Below are 15,777 nucleotides of genomic sequence, written 5' to 3'. Positions count from 1 at the left end.
AGTCTTCTGATGCAAGAATGATGATTTTGTTATTGTATGTAGATGATATGATAATCATCGAAGATGATAAGCAAGGAGTTAACCATATCAAAGATGTGCTTAAAGCCAACTTTGATAATGACAGATCTTGATTTTTTACGATATTTTCTTGGAATAAAAGTTGCTTGCTCAAATCATGGTTACTTTTTATCACAGATTAAATATACAACAGATATCATTGAAAGATCAGGACTCTCGGATGAGAAATTGGTTGACACTTTGAAAGTCATAAATACCAAAATGAAGATGATGGAGAGTTCTTGCAAGATCCAACGCCCTACAGACAAATGATTGGGGTTTTGTCTTATCTCTCTATTACTCGCTCTCAAGGTTGTTAAATGCGATGAGGCGAAGCGAGGCGTTGAGCCTGCGCTTCGCCTCTGAGGCGTACGCCTCAGGTACTGAGGCGTACGCCTCTCACAACTGGAATGGAAGTGAAGCGGTGGGAGGGAAGGCAGTAAGAGAAGGGCCACCCGCCCAGCTGGTACGGAAGCGAGGGATATGCCGGTCGTCCGGTGGTCGGAGAAGACTCAGCAGCAGCTGCAGCACAGCAACTCCGGTGGTCGGTGGTCACAGCTGGTCGGAGGTTGATGAGGGGCGCATCACAGCAACGCCTCAGTACCTTGAGCGTGCGCCTCGCCTCTGAGGCGTACGCTTCAGGTAGTGAGGCGTACGCCTCTCACAACACTGCTCGCTCTGATATATCTCATGCTATTCATTCTGCTAGTCAATTTCAACATGCTCTCACTACAGTACATATGAGTGTTGTAATGAGAATTGTTAGATATATTAAAAAATCTATTAACCTTGGTTTATTTTTATTAGAACATGGAACAAATATGGGGATATGGATCCAGTAAAGGATCCATATCTGATACAACACATACATGTTTTGTATTTTAATGTAATATGAATTACTAATACAGGGCAATTTTGTCCTTGTAAAATATTGTAACCCTATTAAGTTAATGATGTATTAGTGTTGCAGAAACCAAGAAAGTTTTGGGATGTCGATTTCTCAAGAAGAGCACTCTCTCTCTCTCTCACTCTCACTCTCCCTCATCGTTTCCTTCACCAAATACACTGCTCAAGGCAGTTTTCATATGGTATCAGAGCAGGGCTTTGTCTGACCTCTGTTCAAGGGCGTGAAGTTGATCCCAGAACGTGTCTCGAGAGATCGGTCCTCACATTACAGGTTAGCATGATTTTGCTCACCTTCAAACTCTAGGTTAACATGATTTTGCCCTTTATTCCAACTCCTTCTATCATATCTCTTTGTGGGTTTCATTCCTATCATCGTTTCTTTCTCAAGACAGATTTTGTCAGTTTTTTGTTTGCATCTTTATCCTATCTTTCAGATCTGTTTTCAATTTCAGATATGTGTCTTAATATTCTCTCTTGTTTTCATATCTGATTTCATAAATAGCATCATTTTCATACCCTAACCTGATTAGTTTGTCAAGGTTTCTTTTGTTGTTACATATTCTTTCCAGAAATACAAAATCTGAAAAGCCAAGTTCTCTTCCTCAGCGACGTGAATCAGTCCACGTGAATCAGGTTGTCTTCCTATTCCCCTATTCCTTTTCTATCATCATTGGCTACATGATTTGTCCTTTGTACCTTTTCTTTTCCAGCAACGATTAGTTATCTATATCGCAGATCTGAAAGCCATTCAGATCTGCTGTGTGTGTTCCAACTGATCTGAAATAAATTTAGATCTTCTCTCATTTTTTGTATTACACCCTGTTTCAGGCACAACAAATTTTTCCTCCCCTAGTTCTTATTCCTCGTGATTTCATCTCCTTTTCTTAATTCACACCGCAACTGCTGGTCACGTCTTCTTCTTCTTCATTTATTCACAGTTTACACAAAAAGGCTGAGTTTGTTTCCTTTGGTACCAATTTCTGTCATAGATCATAAGTTGCATCATTTTATGATAGCAGTCCAGATTGTTTCTGTCATAAGCTGCGTCACTTTATTCTTTATTTTCAACCACATTTCTCTGTCTGTTATAAGCCTACAAATGGATACTTCAGGCAATTTTTGTCTTTCTTCCAATTTCCTTGGACAGCTAGTTTCAGAAAAACTGAATACAAATAACTATTTGACTTGGAAAAGGCAAATTACCCCTTTTATTCCCAGTCAAGATCTTTCATGTCACTTGGATGACTCCACTCCAATGCCTCCAGAATTTGTCACAACCGAAGCAAAAGAGGATGGAGGAATGTCAAGCACCATTTGCAATCCTGTATTTATTGCTTGGATGAAACATGATCAGGCTCTCGTCGAGTACATCACTTCCACACTGTCGCAAGAAGTTTTGGTTTCTATCCCTGATTATTGCACATCTAAAGTATTGTGGGAAACTTTAGCTCAAACCTACTCTCAGATATCAGAGGTTAAGGTGTTGTTTCTCAAGCGTGAATTTCAACTTTTAAAAAAGGGAGCAATGACCATTAATGAATTTTTAAATCAAGTCAAAAGCATCACAGATCAATTAGCCATTGCTGGATATCCAGTGTCAGATAAAGAAAAGGTGCAACAAACACTGAATGCCCTGGGATCAGAGTATCATGTACTTGTCACCTCTTTATTATGCTTGCCTTCGTTGCCCAATTTTGAGGAATTACGTGTTAAACTCTTCCAGTACGAGATGTCTTTGAAAAGCATATCTGATGCTTCAACAGAGCAATCATCTACACATGAGATTCTTGTCACAGGGACGTTTGCTGATCGTGCACGAGGAGGGCGTGATAGAGGCAGGGGAACCCAAATCCAAGGAGGACGTGGATTGCTACCTACTCCAAATTCCACTGTCAGCTTTTCAAAGAATGTTCCCACTTGCTACCAGTGTAATAAACGAGGTCACATCAAAGTCAACTACTGGTTCAACCCACAAAATCGTAATAGAACACAAAACAATAGAAATTTTGCTACATCAGGAACTTCAGGTACTTTTTGGGTCAGTGATGATGCTAAGGATCTCCTCTTATCTGCTATGGCCAACTTGAATCTGAAACAGAACGATGATGGAATATGGTATGTAGACTCTGGGGCAGCAACTCATGTCACTGGCAATGCAGGTAAGTTTTCTACTTTAACTCCCTATTTTGAAAAATCTAATATTGTAACTGGAGATGGGACTCACCACCTTATTTCAAACATAGGCAACATCCTCATCCTTTTGTCTGAGACTTCATCCATTTCTTTATCTGATGTTGTTCATGCTCCAAACATTAAGAAAAACATTGTCTCTGTTTCTAAGTTTGTTGACTCTACCAATTCATCTGTGGAATTTACTCTTACTTTTGTCTTTGTTAAGGATCTTCAAACGAAGGAGATGTTCGATAAAGGAGTGCGACGTGGCAACATGTATATTTTCAATGAAGATCTAGCCGCCAGTGTCCTGAAGTCCAAGTCTGATCATGTCTCCAAAACCATTCTAAGTATATCCAAATGTAATAAGTCAGATCTTTGGCATTCTCGTCTTGGTCATTGCAGTCAAGTCTTTATTGAAAAATTAGTGTCCAATGGTTTTCTTTCAGAGTCTATTTCACCTTTGTTAAAAGACAAAGTATGTCCCAGTTGTCAGGTCTGCAAAAGTCATATACTTTCTTTTCATCAAATAAATAAAAGAGCTTCCATGCCTTTTGAGATAATATGTTCTGATGTTTGGGGCCCAGCTCCTAATCCTTCTTCTTCTGGAAGTAAATATTATGTATCATTTATTGACAGTTTCTCTCGTTTTACCTGGATATTCTTTATGAAGCACAAATCAGAGGTTTTCCTTATTTTTCGTCATTTTTATACCTATGTTAAAACCAAATTTTCTCAAAATATTCGAAGTCTCCAATGTGATGGAGGTAGTGAGTATTCCTTCAAAGAATTTTTAGATTTTCTCCAAGATAATGGGATACATCGTAGAATTTCTCGCCCGTACACTCCACAACAAAATGGAATTGTTGAACGCAAACACAGACACGTGGAAAGTGCAATGAGTATGATGCATGGTTGTAACTTGCCTATTGGACTTTGGACAAAAGCTTTTCATACTACCACTCATGTGATAAATCGCCTTCCTATGCCTATTCTAGAAAATCAATCTCCCTATTATGTTCTCTTTGGCGTACATCCTGATTATGATGAATTACGAGTTTTTGAATGCACGTGTTATGTACATATCGATAAATCCATGAGAACTAAATTTCAGGACAAAGCCTCTATATGTCAATTTGTAGGCTATGCAGATGAACACAAGGGTTACAAATGCTATGATCCTGCCAGCAAGAAGATTAGAATCTCCAGAAATGTTGTTTTTGATGAAAATAGTTTTCTGGGAAATAAAGTTGATCACAATCGTGATCATATTGATGCAGCTGTTAATCGGTATGATCCATGGCTCAGTGTTGAGCTCATTTCACATGCTGCAGAACATACTACTCTGGCCCCTGAAAGCATATATGATGAGACGACTTCAGATAAGGCATCAGAAATAGAATGTCTGAGATACAAAGGAAATGTCTATACTCGAAGATCCAAAGAGCAGATAGATATACCTGCTGGAGAACATATGGCATTGGCCAATGACAGAGAAGCACCTAGAAGATCAGGCAGGATAAGGCATCCTATTGAAAAATGGGTAAGTTATGACAACTTTTCTATGGATTTTCAGATCTTTCTATCCAAGATTGAAAAACAAGAGGAACCACTTGGGTTTTGTCAAGCTATTCAATCTAATAAATGGATTGAAGCAATAAATGAGGAGATCGAGGCACTTCATGAGTGTCAAACATGGGAGATAGTTGGTCGTCCTCCAGATAAGAACGTTGTTGACTCAAAATCGGTATATAAGATTAAATATAAACCGGATGGTAGCATTGAACGATACAAGGCATGCCTTGTTGCCAAAGGTTTCACTCAAGAATATGGCCAAGATTATGATGAGACATTTAGCCCAGTGGTGAAAATGAGAACTATTTGTATTGTTCTTGGTCTCGTAATTGAACATGGATGGACCCTTAGTCAGCTCGATGTTAAAAATGTATTCCTTCATGGGGATTTAAAGGAATAGGTCTACATGGAGAAACCTCAAGGTTATGCAGAAGGGAACCCAAAAAAATATGTATGCAAATTAACTAGAGCATTGTATGGTTTGAAGCAAGCCTCCAGGTCATGGTTTGAAAGCTTCTCTTTAGAAATTCAGAACCACGGTTTCTTTCGTTCCCAACTAGATCATTCTCTATTCATATACAAGGACGGAACCACTATGGTTTTCTTACTTATATATGTTGATGATATCGTGATCACTGGTAATGCTTCAAATCATATTCAACGAATCAAAATTTTACTAAGTATGTGATTTAAAATGAAAGATCTTGGGGGACTGAGATATTTTCTTAGTATAGAGGTGGACAGACAAGATGAAAAAATGCTATTAACTCAACACAAATACACTCTTGACCTTCTGGCCAAAGCAGGAATGACAGATTGCAAACCTCTGCCCACACCTAGTGTTGTCAATCAAAAACTCAGTCTTTGTGATGGTGAGTTATATCCTGATGCAGGCAAGTATCGCAGTTTAGTGGGCATGCTATAATACCTCACTTTTACTAGACCAGACATTGTCTATTATGTAAATCAAGTATCTCAGTTCATGCATGAACCGAAAACTGGTCATATGGATGTCGTCAAACGCATTCTTCGTTACTTAAAAGGCACGGTCGGTAATGGACTCACATATGTACACTCTTCATGGGGAACAACAAAACATGACATATTGGCCTATACAGATGCAGACTGGGCGGGGGATCCAGATTAGAGGAGGTATGTTTCAGAATACTATGTTTTTATTGGCAAAAATCTTGTTTCATGGAGTAGTAGAAAGCAGAAGGCAGTGGCGAGATCCACCACAGAGGCAAAGTATAGATCCATGGCAGCCACCACAACAGAAATGACCTGGATTAGGCATTTACTTACAGAGATGGGAGAGAATATCTCAAGTTCAACTCTTATGTGTGACAACAAAAGTGCTATACAAATTGCGTTCAATCCTGTTCATCACAGTCGGACTAAGCATATTGAGATTGATCAACATTTCATCAGACAAAAGATAGCAGACAGAAATTGAACTGATCTATGTGTCTTCAGAAGATCAAGTCGCTGATATGTTTACAAAGGGCCTCACAAGTAACCGTTTCTGGTATCTGAAGAACAAGTTACACATGGTTCACTCCCATGCGCAACTTTAGGGAGGGTATTAGAACATGGAACAAATATGGGGATATGAATCCAGTAAAGGATCCATATCCGATACAGCACATACATGTTTTGTATTTTAATGTAATATGAATTACTAATACAGGGCAGTTTTGTCCTTGTAAAATATTGTAACCCTATTAAGTTAATGATGTATTAGTGCTGCAGAAACCAAGAAAGTTTTGGGCTGCCTATTTCTCAAGAAGAGATCTCTCTCTCTCACTCTCTCTCTCACTCATCGTTTCCTTCACCAAACACACTGCTCAAGGCAGTTTTCATAGTTTTTATCATCATCTTCCTCATTAGAAGTCATTGCATATTCTAATTCTGATTGGAGAAGGGATGTCAATGATAGACGCTCAACCACTGGTTATGTGTTTTTGTAGGTGATTCTTTAATCTCATGGCGATGCAAAAAGCAACAGAAGGTGTCACTGTCTTCGACTGAAGTTGATTATAAGGTCATGGCAACCACTACATCAAAATTAGTTTGGTTGAGACAACTTCTCGAGTACTTGGGGGTTCATACTGTAGAACCTTCAAAATTATGTTGTGACAACAAGAGCGGTTTGCAAGCAATCATACATTTCATAAGAGAACGAAGCGCATTGAGATGGATTGCCACTACGTTCTTGAAGAGTTCTTGCGAAAGACCATCACACTACATTATGTTCCATCAGAATACCAACTCGCAGACTTCTTCACCAAAGCGCTACCGTCACCCAGATTCCACTTCCTACTTGGCAAACTCTCGGTGGTTGTACCATGAGTTTGAGGGGGGGTGTTAAGATATGTTATAATATGTTTAAAGGTTGTAAACCAAAATACCCAACAAGGGTATTTCGGTACTTTGACTGTAATAGGCATCAGCCCAATAGGGGCTGACAACTCTTTTTATTTTTTCTTTTATTTCTTTTTCTTTTTTGTTTTTTGTCTTTTTCATTTTATTGTTTTTGGGGTCATTGGGAGCAGCTCCAATATGACTGTTGGAGCTGCTCCCAACGGTTAGAATTCTAACCGTTGGGCACATTGGGCTGCCCCAACAACCCTCTCTTGCTCTATAAATTGGCCTTAAAAGCCTTGTATTTTCAGCACACTCTCTTGAGTGAATATATGCAATATTAATTTGTTAGACCCTTGTGTGGGTGGTTCGGTGATTCAATCAAGCATTCCACTTGATTGAAAGAGTGTTTTTGCATATGTATCGGATTCAATCCACTTCTTTACAAGAAATTGGCAGTGGCATCCTGTTTTGCATAGATATCTTTACTAGCAATAAATAGGTCAATTTTGGGTCTAGATTGTCCAAATAAAACTATCAACTTGACCAGCACCACATGACACTGAAAAAATGTCACTGTATCATGGACATTATACACTCGAGTGTAGGCAAACATTTTGATACACACATACACACAAATATATAGTGAATTAATGTAACAAAAAATGCTTACAAAGGGACAATTTTATCACTAAATGCTACAAAGATAGTTTAAAGTACCATGGTTTTGAGTCTCCAACAAAGACAATTGTGCTTAGTGCCATGCATCGTTATCCTGCAGCACCAAAACCAACATCTACTAGAGCATTCAAGGTAGCATCTACATTTGCATCAGGCATGATAATTGCATGGTTTTTTGCTCCCATATTTGACTGGAGAAAAGAACAAGTCACCAAAATATCAAAGAGAAAAAATTACCCAAGTTATTCCTTACATGTAGACAGAAAGAACAAGGTTTCAACTATAACTATACAACAGAATATAATCTGAACACGTTTTCCTTTAGCTGCGGCCCAGGAATAAATGTGCATGCCAGCGTGCACAACAAATAGAAAAAGATCATGAGAATATAAGATTCAAGATTATTGTCACCAAACATCTAGCCAAAAAAAAAAATGAATACTTTCAGCACTCTCCAACCACAGGAATCAGAAGAGAAGTGGGGCCCCTTTAAAGTTAAAACTTTCAAAAGTGATACAGCTATAAATCACCATAAAATGGATACAGATACAAACATGCAGTAAAACAAGAGTATAGACACAGTAGCTTTTCAAGAGAAAGATACAAAGGTGAAAGGAAACCCCCTCCTCACTCAGTACACACACGTGCACACACACACAGTCAATACTTGGTTAAGTCACTAGGAGGTTCTATATCATAGATGCCCATCGGTTTTTGTCTTTCCAACAATTTTCCTGCATGCTTTCAGGATCAAGCCCTACAAAGGACAGACTTGAGTACATTGCTTCCTTAGTGAAAAACATATTTACAACCACGCAATTGTGGTATTTAAACAAGTTTCTCAAGAGTTTAAAAGATTAAAGGCCCATAATGCACTGAAATTTCATGATTGAAAAAAAATAGGGTTTTATGTCGAAACCACTCACAAGAACATTTTTTGATATGCAAACCCTGCCAAATGCATGAGGGTCATATACAAAATCAGAGCTTGCAGGCTTGCACCTATTACTTCCTGCTAGATGGTATAGTGTCAACCACAGACAAAATAATGTCCCTATATGTATATTTTACTGTGACAAAATAATCTATTCCTTTTGATATGCTTGGCATGCATACTGGTAAGTAAATTTGGTAGATCTCAAGAAAGACAATAAGTTGTAAAGTTGTAATATTTCCATGCTATTCGAAACAAAATCTGAATTTTGGGCAACTACACCACCAGTATCAAACAAACTTCCAAGAAAGTTCTATCATTACACATATAAGGTGATATTGCAGTCTCAACATGATACATGAGCATAAATAAAGGACTACCAATCATAATGAAAGAGTTGCTTTTCTTTTCTCTTCGATGCTGACAAGCAAACATTTGCCACAATTGAAGCCTTTTATATAACTTGAGGTAGTCTTCTTTTCGTGAGTACAAAGCATAGCTATTAAAGAAGCTTGCTGACGATGCATGAAATGCACATCATGTTATAAAGATAGTCATGCATTTTAGATGATTTTAAGGTTTAAAACCCATAATTGGATGCATTTTGACATCAAGGGGTTATGGTTTGAATTTCAGAAGAATCAGAGTTAAATTGAGAGAATTATGGCTATTTTAGTGTTCGGGCATGGATTTTAAGGTGGATCGGATCCAGATCCGACCCAAGTGGACATTTTTGGACCTTGGATCAATATTTAAAACCTTATAATCCAACCCACACGTGATCCCATATCCAATTAGAAAAGGTTTTCAGAAAACCCCCTCCAAAAGGGGCGCATAGCAATATTTTTTATTATAAACCTTTTTCTGAAAAATGCCAAAACTATAAAATCAAGTTTCCAGCAAACCCTAGACGTTTTTTCCCTTGGAATTGATGCCCCTCAGCTGATTCTTGATCCAGACACCTTTCTCCACACTCATTCCATGCCACCTCCATTGAAGATCGGAGTTTTGCTTGAGTGTCAAGCATTCTTTCGTGTCTTTTTTATATCTATCACATATTTCTTATCATCCTTGCTAGGTATTCACCATGTTTGCTATGTTTTGCAGGTGTAGCAGAGGTTGAAGATACTTTTTCTTGCATGAAGTGCCACCTACTCCAACAAGAACGCTCGGCCCTACCTCCATCCGATATTCTACGCCACCCGATCGAGAATCGACTCCTTCTCCATCCTCGGTGGACTTCAAACGTGGTGCAACTGCAAAGAAGAGCTTCATTGTGATATTCTAGCATCAACGAAGATGATGAGGCGTGTTTTTAAAGGTTGAATCCGCTCTTTCCATCCCCACAGTCGTCGGATTGCCCTTGAGGTTGGTCTTACTCTTGCTTCGTTCTTTCAGATAGATTCGAGTCCACCTAAAGTCTCTTCTTCTACCTTCAACCCATTTTCTGTTTTTCTACTTATTTGATAGCAAACCACTGTCGTGTGTCTGTTATTTTATGTTTTTAAATTTCGTTTTTGAGTCTAGATTAGGTAGAAACTTGAATGTCCACATTGTTTTAGCCGAATAGTGAAAATCGGCTAGACCCCTTCTAGCCGATTTTAACGTTTTATATTTTCTGTGTTCTGAAACTTTCTTAGCAGTAAAAAGTGTTTAAAAAAGTTTAATTTAGAGTCAGGTGTGTCGTTGGATCTTGTTTGCAATTTCATTTTAGCCCAAAACCCAAAATCGGCTAGATCCATTCTAGCCGATTGGGATGTTTTCTCAATTGTGGTTCTCTGAATTTTTTGTTAGCAAGTGCGTTAATTAATTGGTGTTACAGTAATTTAGAGTCTAAATTAACTTGATTTTATGTTGGGTTGTGTTCGTGTTTAATTTTAGTGTTGCCTTGAGTCCATCGTTTAGAGTGTGTCTTGATCATGGTTAACGAATGTTTTCTTTTTGTCTTAGTTTAGTATTAGTTTTCCTTTGTTGCAACTTTAGTAGGTCGTGTCTCACAGTTGTTCCATTTGATTTAATTGAGAGTTAGGTTGCTTCTAATTTCGTGGGAGTTTGTTCAAAAGGAAAAGGAAAAAAAAATTTTTTTTAAGGGTCGTTTTTCTTAGTTTAGGTTGCATCGATTTTCTTTGGGTAGAATAGCTTTCTTCCTCAAGCTGGACGTCTGCCATTAGAGGTCCAGCTGGAGTTTTGGTAAGTTTGACTTGCATTAGGTATGTGATTTTAGAGTGTCTACATTCGTTGTATGGTGGGTCAATAGCAAAAATGTCTCATTGTTTTGTTTAGGTAAGTAATTGTAATAGTAATCCAATTAGTCTGTTTGAAATTTAATTTTTCCTTTATTCCATTCCTAACCTTCCCTTGCTTTAGGTAGATATTAGTTTTATTAGATTAGTAATAGGTAATTTCATTAATTAGATAAGTGATCATGCATATAATTCAGGGTTTATTAACATTTAAATATGCATGATTTTATGAAATAATGTTTCAAAAACCCAATTTTATGTTAGTTTTTTAGTAAATGTGCTAAAATGATTTAAAAATAGAAAATGCATGAAAAATAGTTTTATTTTTACATTTTTATACATATTTTAGTTTTTATTATATTCATAGTAGTTTAGTTTTAGTTTGCAATTAAAAAAAAAATAAAAAAATAGAGAAAATAGTTTTTAAAATCATTTTAAATGTTTGTTTTTTAGAAAAGAAAAAAAAATATATAAATATAAATAGCTAGAATAGTTTTTTTTAGTTTTGATTTTAATTTTTGAAAACTTTATAATAAACTAGTTTACATAGTTTTTGTTTTTTTAAAAAAATTGAAAAAAAATAATAAAAACAAACTGGTTTACACGGTTTGAGTGTTTTGAAGACATAGTTACAAACCGGTTTGTGATTTTGAAAATTAAAAATAAAATTCTGTTGCAAACCGGTTGAACCGGTTTGGAGTTTTTTTAAATTGAAAAAAAACAAACAGCAACAAACCGGTTCAAACCGGTTTGCTTGCTGTTAAAAACCCAAAGGAGGGGAAATTTTCCCCCGTCTCCCCTGTACGCCTGAACCATTTCCCTTTTTCCCCTCTTTTCCTTCTCTTCCCTATCTTCTCACCCTTCTCCACCATCACCGACCCTTCCTTACCCTACCTTCCCCTTCTCCCTTTTCCTCTAATGATATTCCAGCCGGTGGTGGTGGTGACTCTTCAGTCCGGCGGCGGCGCACGGTGGATGACCGCCATTTCTTCCCTCGATTCTCTCCAGTTACGGTAAGTTCAGAACTTCTTCTTCTTCTACTTCTTCCTCCTCTTCATCTTATTCCTCTGATTTTTCTTCTTCCACTTCTTCAGCCGATCTGTTCTCCTCTTCTTCTGATTTCATCTTCTTCCACTTCTTATTCTTCTTCTTCTTCTAATCTACATCTTCAGCATTTATTCTTCCACATTCTTCTTCTTCTTTTTCCACATTCTTTTCAATCGATTCTGTCGTGAGGTGTTTCTTTCAGAAAAACTAAAAAAAATTTATATAGATCGTTGTTGTTTCAGATTTTTGTTTTTCATTGTCTGATCTGCTATTCTTTAGTTGATTCTTTAGTTAGTTTTCGTTGATTCATTCATTGTTCTATTTGTTTGTTACAGCATAGCATTTTCATTTCATAATCACATTAAATTTTCGATTCTTTCACTTCTTTGTTTTTCTGTTCTTTGTTTTCCCTGTTTGTTCATTTACTAAAAATCATTTTCTGCTTTTCTTCAGTTATGCAATTTTCCTGTTTATGCATATAGCATTCGATCGGTTGAATTTCTGTTTTGCATTCATTTTTTTTAGTTTTCACCTGTTGTTTTCTTGTTGTTTTTTAATACCGAATTCATGTGTGTTCAATTTTTTTTCCAGGTTGAAATTCTTGTCTTTGTTATTCATTAATTGCATGATTTTTCCTTCATTAATTTTCTGTTTTGCTTTCCTATGCTAATTAGAGTATTCTACTATTAGTTAAATGATTAGTTTACTCTATTGTTGGATACTAGTTAATTGAGTTGTAATTAGTTGTTAGTTGGATAATTAGCATTGTTAATTAGTTTGTAGTTGGTAATTAGTTAGTTAGATTTAATTAGAAATCAAGTGCATTTTGTTATTTAGATTTCTTGCTTAATTTCTTTTGTATTTTTAGCATTTAGTTAGTTTAGTATAGTTTTCCTTTTATCTCTGGTACTGCTCGTGTTCCTTTGAATTGTGCAGGATAGCACAGGAGTGGAGCATAAGCGATTACGTGACACGAAGTACGAAGAATAAAGTCTTTTTACTTTTTAGTTTAGATTTAGGAATTTAATTGGGTTTGTAAATATTGCACTTTACGCCCTCTGCGAAGGGTATTCATTTGTTGTAATAGTTAGTTGTTTTTACCTTTTCTGAACATTTTTACATTTCAATAATTTGGCAATAAAGAATAGTTTAGAATTGTGTACTTGAATACGATATATTCCCGTTCCCTGAGTTCGACCCGGTCTCATCCACTAGTGAGAACCGGTTTTTATTATTTGATGTCTGGTTTTTACATGTTTTTCATATAAAAATCTTTTCAAAATTACAACGATTTAAAAGAAGACATCAAATTTTTGGCGCCGTTGCCGGGGAACGGCGTAATATTAGTATTCGCTTTATTGCCTAGTGTTTGTGTTACATTTAGGTTTAGAACCACGTATGTGCAGATCTTAGAGACGAGCTTACTTTTCTGCACAGCCCACCTATTAGGATTCCCTTAGAGGTGACTGTGTACGATTGGTACCGTACACATAGATTTTATATTTCTTTTTGCATAATCTCTGTTATATGTAACTGCGTGGTGTTTGTTTAGTTTTTGTTGTTTTTAGTTTACTCGCTTTGTGGTTTGCGTGGTTTGGCCGCTTAGTGCGTTAGTTAGGTAGAAAACCCAGAGTTAGGACGTGTGCTATACCGGTCTACTCTAAGGTGTAAGCAATGGCTGACGATCATCAATTGATCTGTCCTTTGAGGGAGTATTTCATGCCAAATACGTATACTCCTACCTCCTGCATCACGAGACCTGATGTAGGAGCGAGTCATTTTGAGATTAAGGCCAGTGTGATTCAAATGTTACCTTTGTTTTATGGCCTTAGCAATGAGGACCCATATCGTCATCTCGACGAATTCCTTGAGATTTGCTCGACTGTGCGAATCAATAATTTTGGAGAAGATGCTATGCGGTTAACCTTGTTTCCGTTCTCTCTCAAAGATAAAGCCAAGCACTGGTTAAAATCTCTTGAGACGGTTCATATTACTACTTGGGAAGGAATGCAAAAAGAATTTTTAAAAAAATATTTCTCAATTGGTAAGACGAATCAGTTTCGTAAAGCTATAACTAGTTTTTCTCAAATTGAGGGAGAACAATTTCACGAGTCTTGGGAGAGATTGAAAGATCTTCTCCGCAAGTGTCCCCATCACCAGGTGCCTCGTTGGCAGTTGGTGCAGTATTTTTATGACGGGCTTACTGAAAAGCATCGTCAAATGGTTGATTCGTCTTGTGAGGGCACTTTTATGCTCAAGAGTGAGGACGAGGTGTGGTCTTTATTTGAGACCTTGAGTGAAAACACGATGCATCATGCTTTGTCTTCACAACTCGATAGGACTACTTCTCTGTCTAGTGGTCCTAGGAAAGTTGGGATTTCCGAAGTTGGGTCCGAGTTAGAATTGCGTACCAAGGTTGACCAGTTGACTAGGAAGTTAGATCACTTCTTAGCCAATTCTTCGAGAAATCCAGTAGAAAGAGTGTGCGAGCTATGCGCTAGCCCTGCACACTGTGTTGCGGATTGTCCGACAGCGTCATTATATCCTGAATTCGTTCAGGAGCAGGTGAATGCTGCCCAAGGTTTCGCTAAACCCATGCCCGATTCATTTACATCCTCATATAACCCAGGTTGGCGAAACCAGTTTATTTCCCCATCCCATCCGCCCTCCCAGACACAGTATAGACCCAGTAACTCTTCACAAGGTTACTCGCATCCCATTTTTCCACAGGTTCATCCCCCAGCCCAACCTCTTTATACTCAACTCTATGAGCCTTCATTTAGTCAATCCTTCCAAGATAGGATATTACAAGTTTTGAGCTCCCATACACAGTCAATAGCCAAGCTAGAGACTCAAATGGGACAATTGGTTGAGACCTTCAGTAGGCAAAGCGAGAGGAACCCATCTAGTCAGTCTGTTGTCACATCCAAGGGAGAGGATTCCATGTCATTTGACTTGCAACCTACTTCACATCATGAGCCAGTCAAATCTGTTACATCCCTTCCGTATGGGAAGGCGTGTCACCCCACTCAGGAATCGACTCATGAACCCCATATCATTTCTACTGTCGAGTCGATCTCCATGATACCTCAACAGAAGAGGCCTTATTCACAGCATACATTTTCATCATATAAAGCCCCATTTTCTCAGCCTTTAGGATCACCAATTCTTAGTAAGCAAGAGGTACAGATGCAGAAGGTGCTTGATCAAGTCAAGCCTGATCATATTCACCACTTGTCTGAAGTTGCATTCATTGGTACTCGGTCGGTCCTAGACTCTCGATTCTTGACCAGTCTCTCAGATGAGACTAATCTCAGTTCTTCATGTCAAGAGATTCATGGTGCTAAATTTGGAGGTAGAAGGGATGGAAACACAATGCGTAGTGTCACAGATGACACTCTTTTCTTTATAGAGCCCGGTTGAGCCTGACTTCATGTCCATTGATCTCATGGATGATGAAGGTTTTTCCAGGGATCCGTCTGGCTGGGGACATGAAACTTAGCGCTTTATGGGAGGCAACCCATATTCTGTATAGTATTACATTTGTTGTTAGGATTTGTAGATTTTATTTGGTTTTATTTTTCGTTTTTCTATCTTTTCTATGAGTTTCATGTTTTGTCCTGTATACATTGCATTCATTACATTCATAGAACGTGTATTTTTAATTCATGTCAGGTTATTCTACTCTTTCCCTCATTTATTTCTCTCATGTGCATTCACTGAGTTTCATTCAAGCATAGGGAAGTGCCACTGGGACAGTGTCATTCAAGCATGGGGGAGGGTGTAGAATGCACACCT

The 15,777-nt window shown here is 37.7% G+C and overlaps 1 pseudogene; it reads right to left on the bottom strand.

Annotated features, from left to right (window-relative positions):
* Positions 1-15,777, bottom strand: part of LOC149834867 (methylmalonate-semialdehyde dehydrogenase [acylating], mitochondrial-like) — a 157,054-nt pseudogene that overhangs the window by 53,194 nt on the left and 88,083 nt on the right.

Source organism: Nuphar pumila, chromosome 6, assembly GCF_984573655.1.
Source record: "Nuphar pumila chromosome 6, dmNupPumi1.hap1.1, whole genome shotgun sequence".
NCBI lineage: Eukaryota > Viridiplantae > Streptophyta > Magnoliopsida > Nymphaeales > Nymphaeaceae > Nuphar > Nuphar pumila.
The sequence above is the reverse complement of the archived record's forward strand: the minus strand, read 5'-3'. Positions and strand labels throughout refer to the sequence as shown.